At 36.9% G+C, this 15,986-nt stretch overlaps 1 protein-coding gene across 4 annotated transcripts in view; it reads left to right on the top strand.

Annotated features, from left to right (window-relative positions):
- Positions 1-15,986, top strand: part of AGPAT3 (1-acylglycerol-3-phosphate O-acyltransferase 3) — an 87,975-nt gene that overhangs the window by 19,718 nt on the left and 52,271 nt on the right. Inside the window, exon 2 of one of the 4 annotated variants that reach the window (XM_039368380.1) lies at positions 8,731-8,852. The exons of the other annotated variants lie outside the window; for them this stretch is intronic. The gene's annotated coding sequence lies outside the window, so the exon portion shown is untranslated. The remainder of the gene's footprint in view (positions 1-8,730; positions 8,853-15,986) is intronic. 4 annotated transcript variants of the gene reach the window in all.

Here is a 15,986-nt window from a genome sequence, read left to right as displayed (position 1 = left end):
GGCAACTTTGGCTGACTGATCTGATTGGCCAGGAATACAGTCTCAACCCACTGCGTGGATTATCCATCTCCATGCTGAGAAAAGGCGTTCAGGTAAGTCAACGCCCCTTTCCTTCACTTTTTTCTTGTTCTTTACGTGTTGAAAGAAGCTTTTTTTGTTATTTTTGACTTTGGTCGCAAGCCTTAGTTCATTTGGTCGCAAGCCTTTCCTCACTTCATCTTTGCAGGCTCGAGCTATTTGCTGATATTCTGACTTAGTTATGTGTCCCTCTTTCCACTTTCTATACTTATCCTTTTTCTCTTTCAATTGATCAGAGAGTTCTTTATGCAGTCATGCTGGTTTCTTTTGAGAGCTGTTATTTTTCCTCTTTGTTGGTATTGTGCTAGACTGGGCCTTTATTATCTCACTTTTCAAAATTTCCCAAGCCTCTTGAGTTGTTTTCCTCTGGAGCAGTGGTTCTCAACCTTTTTAATGCCCGACCCCCCAACCGGTCGTAAGTTGAGGACTACCCAACCGGTCATAAGTCAAGGACTTTCCCTGCGCAGGAGCGCTGCGCATGCGTGGTGCCGCCCCCTACGCCGGCCGAGGCGTAGCTGGCAAGGGGCAGCGACGGCGCAGGGTGACCACCGGCTGGGCCACCAGCTGGCCCAGCCCAAGGGAGGTAAGGCACCCACTGGGCCCCACGTGCACCAGCAACCCTCCCTGCGCCCGCCGGCCTCCCACCTCCCACCCCTGGTCCTCTTTTACTTACATTTTTAGTAGTTGCTCAGCAGGGAGGGGTGGAAACTTCCAGAGAGCTCGCCTTCGCTGCAGACAACTTGCAGCACCGTTTGCAGAATGGGACTTTTGGTGGGCTCAGCAGGGCAGAGATAGCCTGGACAATTCCTATTGGCTTTTGAAAGCCAATAGAATTAGACTCTGTTCAAGAGAGTCTATTCTATTGGCTTTCAAAAGCCAATAGAATAAAAGGGAGTAGCACAGCTAAGGAAAAGGGAAAAAAATGGCGGGTTGCGTTGTTTGGAGATCCCCGTGAAATGGTTGTTCGACCCCAAATGGGATCGCGACCCACAGGTTGAGAACCGCTGCTCTGGAGGATTCTCATCCATGGAATCCTTCCTAAACCCTCTCTAAGTTTATTGAAATTAGCTCTCTTGAAGTCTCTGTGTTCTATTGCTTGTGCTTCCATAATGTTGAATTCCTATATTGCATGATCACTTCCTCCCAAGGTTCCTATGGCTTCAACGCCTTCTATCATTTCATCTCTGTTAGTGAGAGTTAGATCCAAAATGGCTAATCCCCTAGTTCCCTTCTTTACTTTTTGGGAGACAAAGTTGTCTTTGTCGCCTTCAAGTTCACTGATTTCTGGTGGTTCCCTAGGGTGACTGGCCCAAGATCACCTGGTTACTTTGTGCTTAGGGCAGGACTAGAACTCACAGTCTCCTGGTTTCTAGCCCGATGCTGTAATCACTACACCAAACTGGCTCTCTTCTCTCTTCTTTAAATGTGTTTCTGCTATTTAAACCACAGATGGATGGCTTCTTCTGCTTTTGCTTTCTACTATTTGAATGGTATGTTGACATAACTATTCAACTTTTGCATCTTGTAACTCTCTGCTGCAGCAAATTCATTAACATGAATCCTCTTTGAACGATTTGCAACAATTCTTCCCAGACTTCTCTCTTGAGCCTTATTCAGTAGGTCCAATGGACTCCTCTTCTACATGTTGACAGGAGGGTTTTTTTTGTCTATTCTCCCTTATATTATTTCTCATCCTCCTGATAATCTCTCACAGCAACCTGTTTACTTCTCAGTCCTTCCTGAGACTCCTAATGATGTATTTTTTTAATAAAGCTGTATTTGCATTACAAAAATATTCATGTGTTTTACTCAGAAAATCCAATCTTTTAGATTTGTATTTATATAACACATTGAGATATAAATAACCACTTGGACTGAGTTTCTATAACTCACTTTGCTAAAATGTGATTGGTTAGTTTTTGTTATCTAACTATGCCTATATTACATCATGATTTGATGTTTAGTACAAGATCCTTGCTCTCCCACTATATTTATTTGCCCTATGGTGCTCAGAAAACTATGTAGCAAAAATATATCAGAACAATATTGGTTCTATGGGCACATTTGGAATTTAGGAAGCATGTAATGGGCACACTCTCAAAATGCCATTGCAGACCAACATTTTCATAATACTTGCCCAGATGAGCATGATCAATCGCAAAATACCAAATTAATAGAAAGCATTTATCCCCAGAAATGCTCCTACAATCCCAGTGAAATTTTTGTGTGTTCCAGATACATTACTGCAAACAAATATGCCAGATACTGATGTTTTACAATATCGTTTGACTGTATCTTTTATTAAAACTATTTTAAAAAGTCAGGTAGGTTAAATAGGCTGGTGGATGCTAAAGAGGATGATTGGGGCACAACATGGTTTACCCTGTCATAATATGTACTGTTTCATTTCAGTTGGTTAGCTATGGAAGGGCTACCAGATCTGGGCTGCAAAAATCTGGAGTACCCATAAAGGGCAGGATAAAATTAGGATTTACTGAATCTCCTTGAAAACATCTACACTTTCATATTTTACAGCCCAGATTGGTAACCCAAAACTATGCTTTTTGCTTACTCTGCAGCCTAGGATAGAAATAAGATTATTATTAAGATATGTGATTTAATCTTTTAAAGTTCATTTAGGGAATGATGATATCTATTATTATAGCTTAATAGGTGTATCTTATTTGAAAATACAAAATCAGTGTCTTATTAATTAGAGTGTAACAAAATGATTTCCCAGTGCTGGGAATGGAATATAAATTATCTTTGCTGAAACCTGATTGAATTCAGAACAATGCACGTTCATAGTTTTTTAGTACCTCTTTAACAATCATTTGAAAGATTTTAAGATCTTCTGGTTAAAGAGCTCCCAAGCTCCTCATGTTGGGAAGGAGGAAAAACTCAAAAATCCGTAATCTTATACATATTCTAAATATTTCATAAAAATACTTCACTGAATATATTAAATAAAACAAATAAAAAGTTAAATAATAAATTAAGTACTTCATTATCTTAAAGGAGATTTGTATGGGTAAAATCTTTCAGCTGCAATCTACTGCTGGTGACTTCATGAACCAGTCTTTATTGCCAATAAAATGGAACTGATTTTTGTTGCCTTTTTCTAAAACATTTTTTTTTAAACCTCGTAGCTTCCCTCAGTCTTTGCTAATATCTTGTAGTCTGTCATCCAAGTGATAACTGGGCAATATCCTGCTTAATGTTTTGAGTCAACTTGGCTCACTGCTGCTTTTAAATAAATGCAAGGTTGCATTGAACTAATCTGAAACATGGAAAACTAAATCCATTTGTAAAAGGCAGAATTTGCATTATTGCTTCTGCATCTGCAATAACTCTCTGATACTTACTGTAAGGCATCATTATATCTTCTTGCCAAGCGGTATAAAAATCTGGCACAGCAGCCTAGTTGGCTAGTCCTTTCCTTTTTGTTCTCTCTCAGCATTGCCAAGAACATTTTCATCCTTTGCTTTGCAGCTGACAATACAAAAGAACAACTTCATGCAAGTCAAACTCTAAGGCTTTTTTGAAGAGGAGGAAAAGATTGAAGACTGTGGATGTTTAAAAATAAACTTAATTGCTGTTTGGTGGGGCAGTTCAAAACAATCTTCAGTTTTGCCTTGAGATAATGGTATTGACTGGTGATGTTGCTAGAAATTCACTCATCACAGTTATTTGAAGTGTGGGGTACTGTCATCTTTCCTGTAATGTTTCAGAGATTGTTTGATAACGTGCATCAGTTCCATTCCATAAATCTTGTTAAATTACTTATTTGAAAATTGTGATGTGGTGAGGTGTTTTGTTTTTTTAATTTTCCTTTGCTGTGGCTTCTTTCAAAAAGGGCAGTGGTTTTGAGTGCAATCTGTTACAGTGCTGGTCTGCAAGTATGGAGTTTTTAAGGGCTTGTTTGAGAATGAGGTTAGGAGACCAAACACCAAACTTTGTATGCTTACCGGTAGCCTCTAGTGTTCCATTTTCATCATATCCACCTGCTCATTTCTGCATCTTCTTTCATATTGATGATGGCAACAGGGTAGATTTTCCTAAGGGCCAGTGTAGCCCAGAGATCACCCTCCTTAATCCTAATGCAACCATTCTGCCAACTTTGCTTTGACTGGCATTTGCAATTGGAGGTATTATCTGCGGGAATATGCATTTATAGACCACTAGGAATCAATTTGATTTTGAAGCAACTGTGCAAGCCTTCTGGGAGAAGCAGCTGCTTTAATACTTCAAATACCAGTTCACTTTCCAGATACCCCCTTCTGATATTTTTTGCAGCTGTAATAGAATCAAGCAACTCTATGTGCACCTTTGATAAATACAAAAAGCCAACTCAATTATTTGTAAGCCAATCTCTGTTTAGCTGAGATGGCCCTATACAGATATACAGTGCTCTACAGGATGTTGAAGAGTCAGATCAGACCAAGAGTCAGCTAGTCTTTCAGAGAGATGAAAAAATCAACTTTTAACAAAGGAGAATCTCAAAAGAACTCAACTAAAGACCTTCTAATACAAATACAAATATAAATATAAAGTTTATTACATAATTACTCTTTGAAGGAGATGGATGGTTCAGAAATATAAAAAATAAAGTCTGCAAATGCAAGCACATCATGAGTTTTCAAAATCTCAAATAGCAAATTAATTATTTTTATTTGATTGTGAGTCCTCATCAATGTCATCTACAGGAATTATGTATTGTCTGACACTGTTAACTGCCATGTTGCTAATTTGTAATGTAGTCAGAACAGAACTAAATAGATCAAAAAATAGTTTGCTCTGCTCCTGTACATTTTTAAAAAAAGTCTAGATTTGAATTAACTTCCAAAATTGCAGTTAGCTTTTAATAATATGTTTATTTTCCATTTAGAACTTATCTTTGGTATATGAGAAACTTAGGGTAACAGCATGATTTATATATATTTTTAAATTGCATTACTTTGCTTTCCTGATGTATAATATAGTGTCTGCTATTTCAGTTACCTGAAGTTCCTCTAAAATGAGAATTTTATGAATTTGCAGTACTGGGCATTGGCATTTGCTTTGCCTAGTCTAGTCTAATGCAATCCTCTCAAAGATATTTCCCTTATAATTTTGAGTGGGAAAGGAGAAGCAATAGGACTAGCACCCAATCTTTGTGGTTTAGAAGGTAACTCTTTAACAACTTGGCCTATTGATAGATTGAAAAAAGAGAAATGTGTAATCTCCCAGGCATTTAACTTTGTCATATCTCCTTCCTCCCTTCCGGCATGCAGTTAACAGCTTCTGATCATATTAGGCTCCAGATACTTCTGTATCTCATTAGAGCTTCAGAGAGTTCTCTCGTATAAGAGATTGCCAGTTCAGAACCTTGAAAGGATAACCAAGAGAGAGGAAAAATCCTCTTTGGAGACATTTCAGTCAATCAACCTGTCAGCTAATGGTTGATTTTTATTGAATGCCTCTTAGGAAAAAGAACAGAGAATGTGCCTCCCCTTGGATGCGTTTCCATTCAGCAACTTCCAGCAAGGTTTAACTTTTCTTTATGTGTGCATTGAACTACAGGTGATGCAATTTAAGAATTACATTGCACTGCAAAAGCATCTTCAAGATGAAGCTTTGTTTGGCATCTGTCTTGCTGCTGGTTTCTCATTTATCTGCACATTTTTATCAAGTTCTCTATAGCCCTCTCTAGACAATGTATAATTTTATTTTGCTGCATAAATAAAATTTAATTAAGTCACCTTAAATTAGGACAAGGGATGATTTTTCGGATGAAAAATAAGATGATTTTTCAGGTGATTATTAAGGAAACAAATGGCAATAAAAACAATTAAATACTGAAACATTCAATTGTTTTGATTGCCATTTGTTTCCTTAATAGAAGGAAACTGTTCTAAACATACTAGGAGAAGTTTGGAAATTGACTAAGTTTAAAGCATCCTTATTTAATAGTCAAGATATGTATTTTCTGATCAGCTGCTGCGGTTCTATAAAAATCAGTTTCTATATCATTGGCATTCATAAGAGGGCTCAAAAAACCAAGATGGCAGATATTTCACCACTTCCCAACCTCTTTGTAGATAGGTTGAATATATAAGGCTAAACTTCATTTTGTGATAAAGATTTTATGTAATTACCCCCAAATTTTGCTAGTCAGGAATTTCAGTGGTGCATGTAGAGAGAATGCCAGGGCCTGTAACAAAAATGTGGGTGAAGAGTGGGTGCCAATATTAACCCTCATTTCTACAGATTGCTTCTCTTTGCATTAAAGCAAGCCTATTTCCACCTTAGGCATGGAAGCTGGCTGGATGACTTGGGGCCAATCATTCTCTTTCAACCTAACTTGCAGGGTTTTTGTTCTGGGGAAGAGAACGGAGGAGTATCAGTTGTAAGGCTCAGACTCTTCCTTCAAACTCACCCCAACATTTGAGTTTGGCATTTGATAACTCCACAAATATGGAAAAAAGAAATACCATGTTGTTAGGCCATGTTACCCTCCTTCATTGAAGTCTTTGCATTAAAGCAGGATATGATTGATGCCATCAGGTATTGGAGAGTTACTGTATACTTTTTTAGTGAACAATCCAAAACTCAGTTCTTAAAATATGTTTCTAAGAAACTTTTCCAGGAACAAAATGCTATGATGAAAAAGAAGGACATATTTTTCATGGCAAAAACATTATTGGAAAGCTGGAAGAACAAATCTGTACGTCTCATCTAAATATTTAAAATTCTTTAGTATACATTTCCAATTGACTAGTTATGTTTCATAACTATAGGAATATAGCCATACATTTTGATAAAGATGGCATCTGTACTCTGTGATAAAAGCAAAATTGAGAGCAATGTAGAATTTTAATGTGAATTTTACTTTGCATAATGTGAAATAGTGGCCACGTTCACATATAATACTAATCAGTGTAGTGTAATTCTTATTTGTTTGGTGGTTGTTTGATTTGTGTGCCACTCATCTTGCCTAGAGGCAATCCTGGGCAGCTTACAAGCATTAAAAACTAGTAAACATTAAAACAATAAATAACAATAATAATTTAAAAATTATTATATATTTTGTCTTATAGTTAGTATGGCTTGCATAGCATCAGATCAAGTCATACACAGTATATGAATCTATGTCATCACTTTTAATGGCATATAAAACTATATCTTGCATATATCTTACAGAGCTTTTCAGACATTATAGTATTTTTTAAAGATTTATTATCCTGCCTTTATTATTTATATAAGTAACTCAAGATTTTGGCAAACAGACCTAATACTTCAAACTCCTATTTTCTCCACAGAAACTCTGAAAGTGAGTTGGGCTGAGAGAGAGTAATTGGCCCAAAGTCACCCAGCCAGCTTTCTTGCCTAAGGTGGGACTAGAACTCATAGTCTCCTGGTTCCTAGCCTTGTGCCTTAACCACTAGACCAGTGGTTTTCAACCTTTCTAATGCCACGACCCCATAATACAGTTCCCCATGTTGTGGTGACCCCCAACCACTTATACATCACCGGGTGCCAGGGGCGTGACCAAAGAAAAGGGGAAAAAAATGGACAGCCTTGTGAAATGATCGTTCGACCCCAAATGGGGTCCCGACCCACAGGTTGAGAACCACTGCACTAGACCAAACTAGCTATTTTCCATTAATATTTATTTATTATTAAACATGAATGTTTAATACTTACATTATTATAATTCCCATTAATCATTAGTGTGGTTGATAGGGAAGAATAGGAGTTGTAATCCTACAATTCTGGAGGGTACAAATTTGGGGAATGAAATGGAATAACTGGGCTTCTTTTCTCAGAATTGCTCTTTTTCTAATTGTCCTTGAGAAAGTATGTAATTTTTGCAGTTTAATTGAAAAAAAAATCAGTATAATTAAACTGAATTTTGAAAGAAGGATTTGGAACTTATAAACTAAAGTTCACAAGTTCTAAGAATATACTCATCTTGATTTAAAAGATAAATGTTGAAATCATGTTCTAATTCTGTATCTGAAAATTGCAGTTATGCATTTCCATAGGTATATTTATACTCTTTGAAAACTTAATTAGAGGGTTTAGTATTGAAAGTCATCAGATGCAGTCCTTCAAATGGAATCAAACTTAGCAAGAGTCTCTGGCCTTTGAAGCTATTTCTGTCACTTTTGGGTTGAAATGTCTAAAACACATGCTGTGAGAGGGAGGAAAAAACAGCAAATTATCTTTGTCAGCGGGATATGTGGACTCAGTTCTGAAGGAGGGAGGAAGAAGGACATGCAAAGGAAGCAGTCTCTGTACATCCCTTTTCCTTCAGCCATGTAAACCTCCTTTTGGACAGCTTTTACTTCCTGAAGGCATTGCAGATTTTGACAGAACTGGAAAGAAAAGAAGCACGTGGCCAAGCTGCTTTTTTAAAAGTCAACTAAGGTGAATGTTACCACTGGAATGCTTTAATCAACATAAGCAACAACAGCAACAGCTCAGTTTTTCTAATTTTCAAGGAAGAGTAATCTGGGTTACCTGGTTGTTAAGGGAGCATCTGCTAAATTCTAATTTCATATCTTACTTTAGCTGTAAATAATTTGTAAGTGGACCTTGGTAAGCCATTATCTCACTTGCCTCAGACTTCTTGGAAATAGGTGATTAATAACTGAACTACTTTTGCAGGCTAACATAAAATAATTAAGACACATGAAATAGTGTCCACTTCTGCTGACTGTTGGCTTCCTGCAACTTGGTGGTTCGATTCTCACTGGCTCAAGGTTGACTCAACCTTCCATCTTTCCAAGGTCAGTAAAATGAAGACCCAGATTGTTGGGGGTAATATGCTGACTCTGTAAACCGCTTAGAGAAGGCTCTAAAGCACTGTGAAGCGGTATATTAAGTTTAAGTGCTATTGCTATTGCTCTTCTGGGTAGAAGATCTGTTTTTCTTGCATCTGTGACAGTTTCCCCTTTTATACCAATCGTGTTCATGTGCTAAAAGTTTAAAGACAACAATTGTCCAGAGTTTACGTAAAACTATATATTTGCAGTGGATGGGTGAGTGAGTAGGTGGGTGTCACAATAGATGGCAGCACTTAGCTGAGCTTGATAGGAAGGGTAAATAGGGTCAGACGTGGTTAGGAGTTTTATGGATGAGAGACCACTAGGGAATGTTAAGCATCTAAGAACACTGAGAAATGGGGAAAACATGCTAGAAGAAGGCAAAGGTAAGCCACTTCCATATCATTGGCAAGAACACTGTGTTTGTGTCTATTAATATCTATAATTGTGGGTAGCCATTATGCAAAGACTGCTTCATATCTTTATGTATACTGACAATCTCCATTAACTCAGTATTTTATTTCTGTTATCTTGATGACAATTCTAGAACTCCTAGCAACTGGGAGGGGGCCGGGCGGGTTCAGCTTGTCATGTGCACCCCGAGGGAGATTGGCAAGCCTACTCCTCCTGGACCTCACCAATTGTGCCATCACATAGATGGAGAAATGGAGAGCTTGGTGCACCAATTCAGCCTGCCGTGCATGCTGCAGGAGAGATCGGGTGGACAGGAAAACATCTGCGGGCCACGGGGGCCACCCTGGATAGGGAATTCTCAGGGACGTGGGCAGCCATGGGACACCTGCCTGCCGCTACCAAGGAGCGCTGTCCTGGCTCCTGCACTCAAGGCACCGAGGCAAGCAAACTCAGGCAATGTGGGGCTCTCAATTGCAAATAGGTTTAAAAGATGGCAGTAGGCATTGCATATTGATAATCTTTGTGAAGATTTATTCTTTCAGTACTTTATGTCTTGGAGGTTCCTTCTAATGCTTGCTCAGGTGTTAGAGTGGTATTACTATTTGCTATTCTTGCTGACATTGTCTCAAATTGCTTTTGAAAGCTCTGTTTTCCAAGGAACATCCTATTTGACAATGAAGAATACCTGTTTTGACTAACAGGAATTTTCTCAGCTATAAGAATGTTCACCATGGCGTGCATTGATTACAGTAGGAAAACAGCCTGAGGATATGGATTGATGATGCTCGTGGTGTTGAAATAAATAAGTTCCAGAGATGAAAAACTTTGCACTTAAAAAAATAAATGTTTTCACGTTTTAGTATTTTTTTCAAATTATCATTTATTGCATCAGAGTCACTATCCTAGCCTGCAGGAGATGATAACTTCAGTTTCTTTTAACATATGTTTTCGAAATATAGCAGAGGCTGTGATTATGATAAATTGTTACAACTCTGGAAGCTGGTTATCTGCAATAACATTTTAAAAAATTCCTCAATCGATGCTGCTTCACATACATCTATTTTATTTCATTAATTAGTTCAAATGTATTTGTTTACTGTTCCAAGTAGTATTTCAGAGCTATTGCTGTATGTTTGCTAGAATTCCCTGACGGTATGCATGGAGATGCTATTTTCATACCCAAAGTCCCAAGTAACATGGATCTTCTTAGAAATGTTAGTTTCCATATGAAACTACTCCCTCTACTCTCACATTGATAGTTGGACAGGATCCTGCTTCAGGTAGTTGTTGGCTGTGCATAGGCTAGTTTGGCACATATCTTAAAAGCTGGTTATGATTGAAATAAGTTGCATAGGGACTCACTGCTGGAGCAGGTATTTAATGTATATAGACTGCAAGATAGTGGTTTTGATTTGGAATGTAGCCAAAAATCAGAAGCATAGAAGCTGTCTAATAATACAAGGCAAGGTCAAGGCTTGGGGAAAAGGGGAAAGGAGCAATCGCACATGACAGAGACAGTGAAGTTGGGAAGATGTTGAGTGATAAGGGACTTGCATTTTTAATCCCAAATTTGCTATGGTGAGGCTGGCTGAAAAGTCTCACTTCTATCTTTGGAGGCTGAAGATATGAAGGGAAGAGTGTCCACGGGGTGGTGGAGGAACTATCTTAAGGAATTACTTACTGGGATATCCTCACTGTCAGATTCAAATATTAAAGATCTTGGCAATGGTTCTGCTACACTTTTTCACAAGGTGTTTGATTTGGAGGGCCATTGTAGTAACTCTGTCACCAGGATTAACCTCAATGTCTCATTTTCTACTTTTAGACATTTGTGATGCTGTCTTTTATTTTTTTCTATTAAGAAGTAACGACTTAGAACACAAAGCATATTTTAATATCAAATTGTCCTTATCCTAATTCTTCCTCTGGTAGAATTCACTGATAACTTCAGAAACTTAAGACTCAGCTCTTCCTTCTGCTTGGGATCTTATTGGTAAGATACATCATTTTTGTTGCTTTTCTGAGCTTTCTTATGACTACCAAATAAATCAACTTTCTTACAGAGCTGCTATTGAAGTTTTATCCTCAGCATCTTTTTCTCCTTTCTTCAGCTTTCTGCAAAAATCTGTTGGCATTTTGAGCTCTGGACTTTTGTCTTCTCTTTTGGGTTATTTCAGAACTCTCTCCTTGATCTCCGCCAAAGATTAATGGCAATAACAGTTTGGTTCAGCATTTTTCCAAACCAGAACCAAATGAACCACATTATAGCTTAGGCTCCTGAGGTTCTCTCAGGGAAAAAGGCACTTAATCTGTTTTGGATCAATATTGGCTCATCCTAGGCAGAAAAAGTTTATAGTCTTCATATTCTAGCAGCTTTACTTGTATTACATTTAGGAAACTTGTGGCACTCTTGATGTTGCTAAAGTACAATTCTCAGCTGCATTGATTGGGTGTTGAAGTTCAGCAACAGGCTTCCCTACTTTAACTTTAGCACGTATATCATTTCTGGGTTTACCCTAGACCTTTTTTCCCCCTGATCCTACTTTCTTCTTTGGACTTTTATCCTGATTGCTGTTTTGATCACTATTACTAGTGTCTGATTCTTTCCAGATTACTGGCATTAATCTACCCCTGACATATTAAAACAATCTGGCCTGATTTCTGCAATCAGAATGGATAATGATAAACAATCACTAGAAGACCAGCTAAAGATTGAGAATGGTTGGTAGCAAAGAAAATGGAGCAATAGAGTACAGCGGGTCCTTGTCCTCTCATTGCTTATTTGTCTGGAAATAAGCAATTCATTGTGAATCTCTGGAGGTCTTTTTCTTTTCCAATTGGAAGAACCACAGAGAGGAACAAAGGACAATGTCTTTTTCCTTTAATTCTGTAGGAAAGACACTGAGAGGTGCCTTGTGTTCTTGCAGTGATGGGTAGGGAGAAAGTGTACATTTACCTGAATAAGAGTCTTGAAAGAAAAGAATGCTACACAGGCCCTTAGAAATCTAATCACAGCCATAGAAAACATTGAAAATTAAATGATAACTTGTACTTCAATTAAAATAAGTACACAGACTTCTCCAGGATTGCAGTCCTATGTTTCATGGACTCCAGTGTGAGTCCATGATCCAAATTGACCAACTCGCCCTACAGAGCATGATGATCAGGCTTCAAGTTCTATTACCTTTATTTATATTGCAGTCTTTGTAGTTAATAGTCTTCTAATAATGTGATTTTTTGTCTTGCCAGATCTCTCTACCCACCATTATAGACGGGGATGAAAACTTATTTTAAATATCCATTTGTAAGACTGATGATGAATGTGTATGCGTTCCATTTTTAGTTCCAGTATATTTTTTATTTTCAGCAACAAATAAAAATGCAAACTTGGTTATGAGGACAATATTTTCCCAGAACAGTTACTTTCAAATTATAGTTTGAGCTGTGATTATAAACAATGTATTTTAAAGGTATGCCCATATAAATTCACCATTCATTCATTCATTCATTTGATATGCTGCCCATCTCACTGATGAGCAACTCTGAGGTGCTTAGATGATAATTATGAAGATTTTCATTTTAATTTGAACTGCAGTTTTAATAATGAAAAACCAGAGGAATATATCATTTTTATGGGAAACAATGTATATTGTTACGCTTAAACAAATGTCAAGGTGTTTTGGTGCAGATACCGAACCTAAATACACTTTGTTTCTCTGACTTGGAAAGATGCATAATAAAGTTTCCAGGGATTAAGGATCAAAGAGAACCCAGAAGCACTCCTCCTCATAAGCATGTAGGGAAAAATGGTAAATATAGCTTATGGGGGGGAGTTGTAAAAAAATGATAATTCAGTTGAATAAAAACTGATCCTTAGAATATCTTTTCCATCCCAGTATCCTTCACATGTACTGGATGAAGACACCCCCCCCCCATGCCAATGAATAAGGTGGTTGGAGATAACAGGAGTTGTACTCTAACACATCTGGAAGAGCATATAATTGTTGGATGATCATATATGGACTGGAATCTGGGAAAAGGAAATGTGGTTCATATCTAGCTTTTATTGAGACGGCAATATAAAAGACCATAAAATATAGATAAGCGTAAATTGTTGTTGTTAACTACTGTTATTCTTCAACTAGTGCTGATAAACTTAGCTTGACATGTCATTGGCATGTGTTTGGAAAACGTAATCCATTTTCCACAAATTTTCTTCGGGCTCATGATTTTGGCCCATATATGGCAGATTTTTTTATTATTTTCCAGAATATTTTTGTAATATTTTTGTAATACTCTCCCACTATTTATGCACTATTAAGCAATTGTCTTTGAGTACTGTTTTCTGGATGGTGCATGGACAGACCCTTGTGTACCACTATAATGCTGAGTTTACAATAACAATATTAGTATATTAATTCAGATTAGTATGATATCATCACTGTTCTAATCAGAAAAAAAGCCTCATGGGAAAATCAACAGGACGTTATTGCTTCCAATTTAGGTATTTATACTTGGTGTCATATTTACAAAGAAAATTAATTTGTTTCTCTTAAAGTTGCAATTTTCTCCTTTCAGATATTTTTCTAAATTCAATGAATTATGATAGCAGCTTTAGTCCTCCCCAAAGAAGATACACCAAGATAAGAAAATATGCACTTTAAACAATGAAATGTCATAAACAGTCCTAGTAAAAATGCCAGAGTACTAGAAAGAAATGCTTTGGATAAAAACAAAAAAAAAGTAATACAAGCAGTCCTTGTGTGGGGCAAGAAAGTTCCAGTAAAATGGTTATTTGAGACCTACTTCTACAGTCATAATTTTTAGAAATCCTGATCTTTGTGTAGATCTGACACAACTTGTTGGGTTGTCTGGACTTCACTTGCTAGCATTACTCTTTTTGTCTTGAGCCCTGGACGAGATCATGAAGATTATTTTACTTCCTGATTGTACAAGATTTTTGACCTTGTTTGTTTGTCCACTTTCAGTGTGTTGTTTGAGATTGCATGTACCCTATTTTTAAATTGCCCCCATGCTCTATATTGATTTTTGCTGCTCTTGAGCAAGTAAAGACCCTTTCTCTATATGTCTAAATGGGCAGGTCACTAACAGGGAAAGTAAAGTGGCAAATTACAATGTATGTGAGAATCTTCTAGGACAGGAAAGTGACCAGTCAACATTTGAAAAGAATTTAAAGGAATAAAGTGACTTTATATGTGCAAACAATGTAACATTGAATCAAATAACAAAATGAGAAGTGGACATATGCTTATTAGTAGCCATCCCAGACTGCCTCCACACACATATTTATGTGCAGATCCTCTTCTTTGTTGGCCATCCCGATGGTAACATCATTTGTGCATGTACAATGTATACAGTCCTTCAGAAGATATGCTGCTTGGGTGCTTTGAGGAGGGCTGTTATGTATAAAGAACAGTACATAGCTTTGGATTAAAGTATATAACAGAATATAGAAGATGCCTCTCAGTCAGTGACTGGTACACTTTTTTGGAATGTGGAGAAGTTGTTATGGCATGTGAAATAGTTGAAGTGGCTAAGCAGTATCGATGAGTATATGGTTGTTAAACAGATTGCTAAACCCTTTGAAATCCTATGAAATTTTCACAGAGAGAATCAAGTTATGAAATTTGCCCAATATTATCCCATTAATATATAATTGTGAAAAACATTGTTTTGGATAGTTTGCTTTGCACAAATAATAATAATTAAATTTTTAAAATGAATCTGGTTTAAACAAATGAAGCAGCACATAAAAATTCTGATAGTCTCATTGCTTAAAAATAATAATGAAACTGTAGTGCAATCTCAACAGTGGTATCTGTTTCCCATGAGGGTGTTCCTTTAATTAACAGAGGTAAACACAATCACAAATAGATCCCTAAAGAACTGTTATAAAAATAAATATTGCAGTAGAGATTTGTTGCTGCAGCTTGATCTGAGTCTACATGATCCTAGTTTAATTAACTTAGAATATGCTTGTCCCTTGGTCCTATCCAAGCAATTATATATTCAGGACAGAACATTCATTCTACCAGCCTATTTTCACCAAGAGATTGGGAAATGCCTTTCATTGACATGATTATGAAGCAATGGCAGCGTGTTTAATGGTAAATTTGCTTGGACCACATATGGTCATTAATTAAATAATTATTGTATCAGTGACAGGAATTCTGTGGCCCACCAGGTTGTTGAACTATATAACTCACAGCATTCCTCACTATTGACCAAGCTGGTTAGAGCTGTGAAAAGAACCTCTGCTTCTCCACCTCATAACTTATTCTGACAAGAACAACCTTTTTGTGTTGGTGCTTTAAGAAAGGGCTTTTTTTGAGAAATTATCTTCCTTTGTTTAGAAAACTACATGACGGTCAAGCATCATTTATAAATTTTACTGCATTATTTCTATCACTGTTTTTATTTGGGAAAAATTGTTAAGGTAACAATAGAATAACTGCACGAAACCTTTTAAATAATGTTATTGGAAGTTTTCTACCTGAATTATCTTGTATTTGCAAGGTTCTTGATAAAAAATATTGAAATCGGGAAATATTTACAGTATTGGCTGAGAAAATCATCTGTGTAGTAATTAATTATATTTCCTAATTGAATGACTTATGAAATCAAAATACTGTTTTTCTATATCAAGATGTAAATGACCAAAAC

The sequence above is a fragment of the Crotalus tigris genome, unplaced genomic scaffold (genome assembly GCF_016545835.1).
Source record: "Crotalus tigris isolate CLP2741 ecotype Arizona unplaced genomic scaffold, ASM1654583v1 scf7180000017601.7605149639:7615979, whole genome shotgun sequence".
Taxonomy (NCBI): domain Eukaryota; kingdom Metazoa; phylum Chordata; class Lepidosauria; order Squamata; family Viperidae; genus Crotalus; species Crotalus tigris.
The sequence above is the reverse complement of the archived record's forward strand: the minus strand, read 5'-3'. Positions and strand labels throughout refer to the sequence as shown.